This window comes from Asparagus officinalis, chromosome 5, assembly GCF_001876935.1.
Source record: "Asparagus officinalis chromosome 5, Aspof.V1, whole genome shotgun sequence".
Classification (NCBI taxonomy): domain Eukaryota; kingdom Viridiplantae; phylum Streptophyta; class Magnoliopsida; order Asparagales; family Asparagaceae; genus Asparagus; species Asparagus officinalis.
Window position 1 is genome coordinate 116,749,609 of NC_033798.1, and position 8,636 is coordinate 116,758,244.

At 31.7% G+C, this 8,636-nt stretch overlaps 1 pseudogene; it reads right to left on the reverse strand.

The window, feature by feature from the left end:
* Positions 1–6,900, reverse strand: part of LOC109842446 — an 11,717-nt pseudogene extending 4,817 nt beyond the window's left edge.

Below are 8,636 nucleotides of genomic sequence, written 5' to 3' on the forward strand. Positions count from 1 at the left end.
GACTATCACAGTGCATGATCTAACAAAATAACTTCTAAGGATATATATAACGATTATATAAATAATACCTAATTTATGTGTAACAATTAAATTTATTAACATTACAATATTATTACATAATTTGTATTGGATGTTCAAGGGCAAATTATTATTACTATTCCAGCAATCTCCCACTTGCCCTAACATCTAATCAGATGTAATCCTTACTCCCATCTGTCAAAAACATTTTAAGACAATGGTCTATAAAAGGACATTAAATGTTATCTGCTCAGCCATCTATTAAACCATAACATATTTCTTCTTATTAACCTTTAATAAGATAATTTTTCTTTCTAAGCTTCTTGCAACAGCTCCATTACTATCAAATAATAATGAGAAAGAAAATTATTACAAGAAATAATATTAAGTTTATGGAGTAACTCATTAATCCATATTCCTTCTTTTAATGATTTAACATGGCACTACATATTCTGCTATTATTATTAATGATATAAATATAACCCCAAACAGACTTTCTATTATTATGATTTGATTGAAAACTACTTACAAGATCAATAACAACCTTTTTGGGACACATTTCCTTAAAGAGAGATTGTTTATGTCTTATAGGAACCTTTCTTTTCTTGGAATCTTGTTAAGTTGAATCTTTTATGGATCTTATCCATATAAGTAGATTGTGACAACTCTATATATCTATTTCTCTATCTATATAGAGTTTAAGATCTACGATATAGAATGTCAAAAGAAAATCCTTCATAAAGAACTAAATCTTACTTTTACTCATGACATTAAAAAAATATCATTCTTAATGAGCAATATGTCATCAACATGCAATGATAGGAATATAATGGACTTACTTTATTGTTCCTTATACACACATTATTTCTTTTTAAGGATATGATTAAAATCAATTTCCTTAAACATTTCATCAAAATGAATGTTTGATTGATTAAGTTCATAACTTTAATTGATTCAATTAATCAATTTTATCTTCTTGAATTTTACATACTTGATTCTATAATATGTAAATATCTTCTTAAAGATATCCATTCAAGAATGTTATTTTAAAATCCATTTATTGATATCTTATATTCATAACACGTTGAAATGACTAAATGGATCCTTATGAACTATAATATTACAATTAGAGGAAAAGATTCTTCAATAATTAATACTCGTTTGTCATCAAATATGATATCAGGTCTCTTACATGAAATAATGTCCAACATGACTTTTGTGTAAGTTTTAGGATTTTTATTCTCCTTGTTACTTTTCATCAAATATATTTTAACAAGGCTACTGTACTATACAGGTGGATGAAAATCCTATTTGATCTCCTAATTGTAATCAGTGTATTCAACAATAAATTTAGTAAGTAAATCTCCATTTACTTTATTACTTAAAGCTCCCACTAAATTTATACAATCTTCAACTCATTTGAAGTTTCTCCCACTAGATTAAATAACTCTCCCACTAAAGAAAACAAATTTTCTTCTTGAGTCCTAATCATCAAGCTTGACTTTATAAAAGAACATATTTCTAGTAATAATTATTGTCTGAAAACTACACTAGGATTATCAATATAATATCTAGTACTTTCTTTAGGATAACCTACTAGTAGGATGTTATTTACCTTAGACTCTCATTTTGTCCATATTTTATTCTCTGATGAGAATATGACAACTCCAGATCTCCAAGCGTCATACACTTAATTTTCTTCATATCCATGTCTAATATGGAGTGAAAGAAAAAGGTTTGGCAGGAATTCTACATAATAAATAATATGCAATCTCCAATGCATAACCTATTAGAAAATAAGAACAGGTTAATGCCCAGCATAAACCTAACCATATCGAATAAGGTTTAGTTCCATCTTTCAGACAAATAATTAGGAGTGATAAATTAATAGATGTCAAAGTACTAACAATTCCATTTTGTTCATAAATCTCTTAAACTCCTAAGAATAGGAACTTGTCATCTGGATCAAATCAGATGACTTTGATACTTTTATCAAACTCCTCTTTAACTTCAAAAACATTCTAATTTATGATGCAATCGCATAAATACATCAATATATAAATACATCATATATGAATGCTATAAAATAAGAATATCTAACTATTGCTTTAACATTTAAAGGATCATATACATCTGAATGTATGAAGTCAAGAGTACGCAAGAGCTTTAGCACTATTTTAGAAAAATAGTTTGGTCATATGTCTCTTAGACAATATTTACAAGTTGAGAAATATTCCAATTTAGAAAATTCAAAGGACTATCCTTTATCAATTTATTGATCTTATCAACATTAACATGACCTTGTATTTTTGTGCCAAAGATAAGTTGGATTACCTTGATCCAATCTATATTTTAAGAGATTTATCAATTCCAATAACATTACATAAGAGTTAAGGGTGGCAATCATGAAAATAAACAGTTTTAATTTCATAATTATCAACAAAGCAATTTCTAAACTTTTAATAGAAATTCTATTTTACAAGAAAATAGAAAATCACTACTATAAAATTTAGAAAATGGAAATCAAATTTCTTCTAACTTTAAGACAATCTTTAAGTTTCATTTCATGCCCTTCACTCAAAACAGAAACAAATTTCTTATTATTTTTATTTTTATTTACAATGCTAAAACTAGGGCTTTTATTTTCATTGTCAAAGTTAATCTTTTTATGTATTCTTACAACAAATTTGTAAGTATGTAAAGATAAACTAGAATGAATACATCATATATAAAAATCATTCACATTAGTAGACTCTACTAATCAATGGGTGAACTGTCTTCAAAAGACATTTCTTTATTAAGTGACATAATGTAACATTTACAATTTTCTTTTCTAATGACTTTCATTATTTAAATTTCCGCTTCATGTTTAGAAACCCATTTTACCTTTTAGATTTCTCTCTTAAGAAAATTTTCTTTTCTTAATACTGGACAATCCAGTTCGATATCCATCATTATGGATTTAACCTGCTTAATAATATTCTTTTCACTTTTTCTTTAACAAGTTGTTCAATTCTAATACAACGGTAGTTAAATTAAACAAGGAGTGAGATTAGGAAGTAAATATCACATCAACGTTTGATTTCGATCTTAACTTCCAACAAATCTAATTTGTCAATATATATCAAAACATCATATGAAAATATATATCTGTTTTCATCTTATGAACATTACTTTTATCATTATTATCTTTAAGCAGGATTATGATTGATGATCTTTATCATCAGTTACATCTGGTTAAGCGGGTATGTCACCTTAGACAATCATAGGCCAAACATTCAGCATTTGAAAATTAAATAGATTTCTTTTCCAATCCAACAGTTCGGGCTATCTAATTTATAATCATTCAATAACATATCAAAATGACAAAATTTAGTCATCATGTACAAGCAGAATATAATAACACAAATATTGTAAGTTATTATTTTATTATTGCACAATCATTACAGGGATATTTTAAGTAATGATTTCACATTTAACATTTCTCTCATTTATTTAAATGTGAACAGGAAATCCAAGTTTAATTATAAACCTCCAGATTTTCAAGATCGAATATAATTAAACAAGGTAGAATCATCTATTCAATCATTAACAATTAACGATTTTCCTTTAAATTTTGGTCTTTGATGTAAGATGTGCCCCACTATTTTAGCGAGCACCCCAAGACATCAATGAAGTGTTAACCCATCAATCCAGCTATTTTATATAAAACAGGTGGCACTACCTATTTTAGTCTAGTGGTCCCATTATACATAAAATACTTGGCATCCTTATGCGAGGTATAACTAGATAATAAATTTTAACAAACCATATCCTTTGTGGCATCAGATAAGTTAAAAAATTATTATCTAAGTTATATCTCTATGATGGAAGACCTTTAGATTTATATTTCTTAAAAAATTAATCTATCTACACTTCTATACAACTTTTGTTATTTATTATAACTGAGAGAAAATAACAACAGTCAATTTCTAATAAATTCTAAACTGTCTTATTTAATAAAACAAATTCAGAACAATTCTGGACCTTACAGTAATTTTTCATGTATTACTTTAATCACATGAATTATTGAATTTAAACAATTTAAAATCAACATGATCATATCACAAGTATAATACAAATAATATTTCAGAAATATACATGATACAATATCATTTCTAACAATTCACTAAGAGTTAGATAATCTTTTCAACAAAGGAAACTAAACTATACATGCATATGGACTTTTGAACAAATTCTGTAAGTGCTAGGGACTAATCAAAAATTAGTCTATATATTCAGATGGATCTTAAAACAGTTTCAAAATCTATCAGGAGGGTGAAGCTAATTTCACATCAAAATTAATATACTAGTAGACTCAGAACAATTTCTGGATCAAACAGGGGTCTGTAACTAATTTTACAGTTATTCATCAATACTGGTGGACTTCAAAACAGTTTCTGAATCAAACAGGGGTCTGATAGCAATTCATCAATATTCACAGACTCCAGAACAGTTTCTGGGTTTTTCAGGGAGCTATAACTAATTTGATAGCGTGTTTGAGAACCTGATGGACTTCAGAACAATTTCTGGATCAATCAGGGGTCTAATAATAATTTTACAGTAAAATTCAAATTATCAGGGTTTCGGGTTTGAGTTCTGTTTGCGGGTCAAACCCGTTTCATTAAACTTAAGTCTTAATGGGTTTGGATACATAACTAGCTCTTATCCTATTTCCTATTGAAATTTGGTTCAAAACCCATTAAGAGTTGTAAACCCATCAAACTTCTCCTTCAACCCATGAAGAAAGTTTTTAGGTCTAGGGTTTGGGGGGCCGCCGCCGCCAACCATGGCCGGCGGCGGGTTGTCCGGCGGGTGGTCGGCCACCGTCGGTGGTGGCGAAGGTTTTTTTTTCTTTTTTTGATAATGAAGTTGATCTAATCAAAGAACCATAACCATGATCATATCAACCCTCAATTGATCTCTATCAAAAACAAATTTTTTTTTTGCGGATGAACAGTAATCCGAGAACATGAACAGTAACCCGAGCCCTAATCTTGATCTTAATCAAAATAATCATAACCCTTGAACAACAACACCATAGTTTGATCTAATCAAACTTTTAAGTTAATCTAATTAATTTCAGTTTAATAAATTAAACCGAGATGAATAGTAACCCGATGAACAGTAACCGCGCCGGATGAACAGTGTTCTCGGTGGTGAACAGTAACACCGGTGAACAATATCCGAATTAAAAAAATAATTTAATCTTATTAAATTATTACATATTGGATTCTAAACCCGCTCTGATACCATTTGTTGGAATCATGACATACAACGCAGCGGAAAAAGCATATCATGACTATTAATCAAAATTAATTAAATATTAGAAGAATACCTGAAACGCTTTCCGAATTTCTACAATAATCTGTCCCGAGATCAATCCAAAATAGCTTCCTCAAGAGAAAAAACCTCCAATATCCACCCGTCACCGTAGAGGAGCAATACTGAGAGATAGGTTCTCAAAAATCTATTTCTTCATATTATCTTCATAAGATTTTGAATCTCTTCTCTTAACCTCTCATAAGGCTACATATGAACCCTATTTATAGGATTACACTAGTCTTAGAGATTTTAACTTTAAACAATTCATAATTATCTAGAACTCTATCCATAACAATTAAGGATAGAATAGATTTGTTCAAAAACTTTATCCATAACAATTAAGGATAGAAATAGATTTATTCAAAAACTTTATCCATAACAATTAAGGATAGAAATAGATTTATTCAAAAACTTTATCCATAACAATTAAGGATAGAAATAGAATTGCATTGCATGTATACCTCTTCTAATGACATTAGTGAGACCAATTGGGTCCCATATCGAGAACCAATTATTAATCAAATTAATAATTTTAATTTAACAATCAAATCCCTATCCGACCAATTGTTCATAAAAGCTCTTCCATAATATGGGATTAATTATTAATAAATAATATCTTACATTCAATCCCTTCCAGTATCATTTATTCTAGGCAACTCTTTTAAGTAGGACAACTCACCTATTTGCTCATGTCTAAATTTGCAATTCCCATGAACATAAATAAAAATTATTTTGAAACATCAAAATATTTTATTTTTTATAAGAAAATAAATTTTGTAAAAATATTTTCAAAGCTACCTGCCGGCAGGAATTTAATAGCTTCATGGGAATGCATAATAAATTAACTCATCATAATGAGCATACTGGATCCTATCTAGACATCCATCATTTTCCTAAATGAAATTTAGCAACCCAATGTTTCAGGTTGTGTAGCGCTTGCTAAACAAGCTTAACCATCACATCAAAGCATACTAAATTATCAAATCGAAAATGATAATATCATCAAGTCAAAGGGACCATGTAACAATTTGAACTCTCTATCTCTTAGGTGACTCATCCTAGAGAATTCAAATACGGTCTAGTGCTACACACATCATAATGCGTGCTTATGACATACACCCGGAGAATCTCCATTCCCGATGGTTGAGATCCACCACCATATCTCATATATCGGTGTCATGCATAATAACCTGTTATAACAAAGTTATCCTTTACTAGTTATAGGTTAAGCACAAATTTAAGAAATTTCTAAGTTAGATCATATCTCCAAGCAAGTGACCATCACAATGCATGATCTAACAAAATAACTTCTAAGGATATATATAACAATTATATAAATAATACCCAAATTATGTGCAACAATTAAATTTATTAACATTACAATATCATTACATAATTTATATTGGATGTTCAAGGGCAAATTATTATTACTATTCCAGCAGACACCACATCAGCTGTAGCAGCGGCGATGAGGAAGAGGAGAGCGAGGCATAGGAGAGGAGAGGGGCGAGTGGCCATGGCGCGAGAGATCTCCGCTCCCCGGTACTAAACCCTAGGAAAACGCTCTAATTTTTCCGCAAGATTGATTTTGATTTTGATTTTGGGGAAGAAAGAGAAATAGAGAGAGAAAGGGGGGAGTTCGATGTGGGCGAAGAAGACCGAGCCTTAACGTTATTCCATGAAAAAACGTGGGAGTATTTTAGGTGGGGGAAGTTATTATAATGGGATGTTAGAGAGGAGAGTACTGGGTGTAGTTATGAAAAAACGTGGGTGATTTTTAGGTGGTTATTTTACTCTTCATTAGAATTTTTTTGTTGTTCTGCTTTAGTAATAAAGAAGTAGATAACTATAAAAGATAGCTTTTTTTATTTTTATTTTTATAAGAGGTACTGAGAACACGGCACTTTGTAGATCATGTGGAGGTCCTGCGGCTGCTCCGTTAGAAAGCGTGCAAATTGTGCGCACAATGCATGCGGTTAACTGGTTGAAAGGGAAAGGAGGAAGACGTACGACGACGACGACAAAAAAAAAAAAACTGAACGCAGGAAGGAAAGACGATTGGACGAGGAGCAGGGTTCAAAGTTTGATTAGTCTCTAGAAAAGAGTTGACCAGCGCTAAATAACCATAGAACTCGAATTTGACCAGTACTTTCTTAATTAAATCCATCCATTCTGAGCAGGATGAGCATGAAGCCACCAAGGAAAAAAGCAAGAGCAAGAGGAAATTTGAAAGGAAAACAAATATAGGAAAAGATGTCTAATATGGAGATTTTTGTTTAATATGCTTGTTAAAAGATAAAATGATCAGGGCAAAATTATGTAGAATTTTGGATCTCTACACCATAGTTTTGCTTCTATATATTAAGTAGTCAATCCATACCTGAACTCATACCAGGAGTTAGCCTCTCTCTCGGTCCCGTACAAGTCTCTACGTTGTTTTCTGTGGATATATTCCTTTTAGACTTCAGTTCCTTCTTGTCTACTCCATTGAACAAAAGTTTCAGTTGATTAGTCATTATCTAATTATAGATAACAGTATCTTAAGCACCTCGGCGTTTCTGTTAGCTTTCTCTGACAAATTCTTTGGACTGTTTTCTTCCTCTGGCTACGTCGTACTAACTGTTCTTTGATCACTGTATGATGCCTATAATATAATGGAGTTTTTTTTAAAAGACCCTTTTTGCTAAATAATTAGCAAAATCGACCGTTTTACTAATTATTTAGCAAAACCGACCTCTTTTTGGCCAACATGCCAAAAAGAGGTCGGTTTTGAAAAATTAGTTCTTCAACCCTCCTTATCCTAGGCTAGAAATCTCACGAGACTACTAGTTACGTGGGTTTAGACCTTCAACCCTCCTTATCCTCACAAACCCATCAACTATCGCCCCGTAAACCGCCCTGCCGATCAATAAACCCTTCTTCATCTCCCTAAACAAGTCCACCCCCTTCTCTACATTATCATTCTTACAAAGCCCCGACACGATCGTAGCGTACGCCATCACATCCCAAACCCTCAAAACTCCCCAGGATCCCAATCACCTCCTTGACCCTCCCCTCCTTACACAGCCCCTTCGCGAGGATCGTGAACGTGATTGCCTCCTCCTTGACGCCGTCGTCCGCCGTCAGATCGCCATACAACTCGTGCGCGAGGTCGAGGTGCCCACTTTTCACGAGCCCGTCAAGTATCTTGTTGTAGAGGTAGACCCTCGGTCTGATGCCGAAGTGGGTCCTGAACTTGTGGTAGAGGCGGTAGA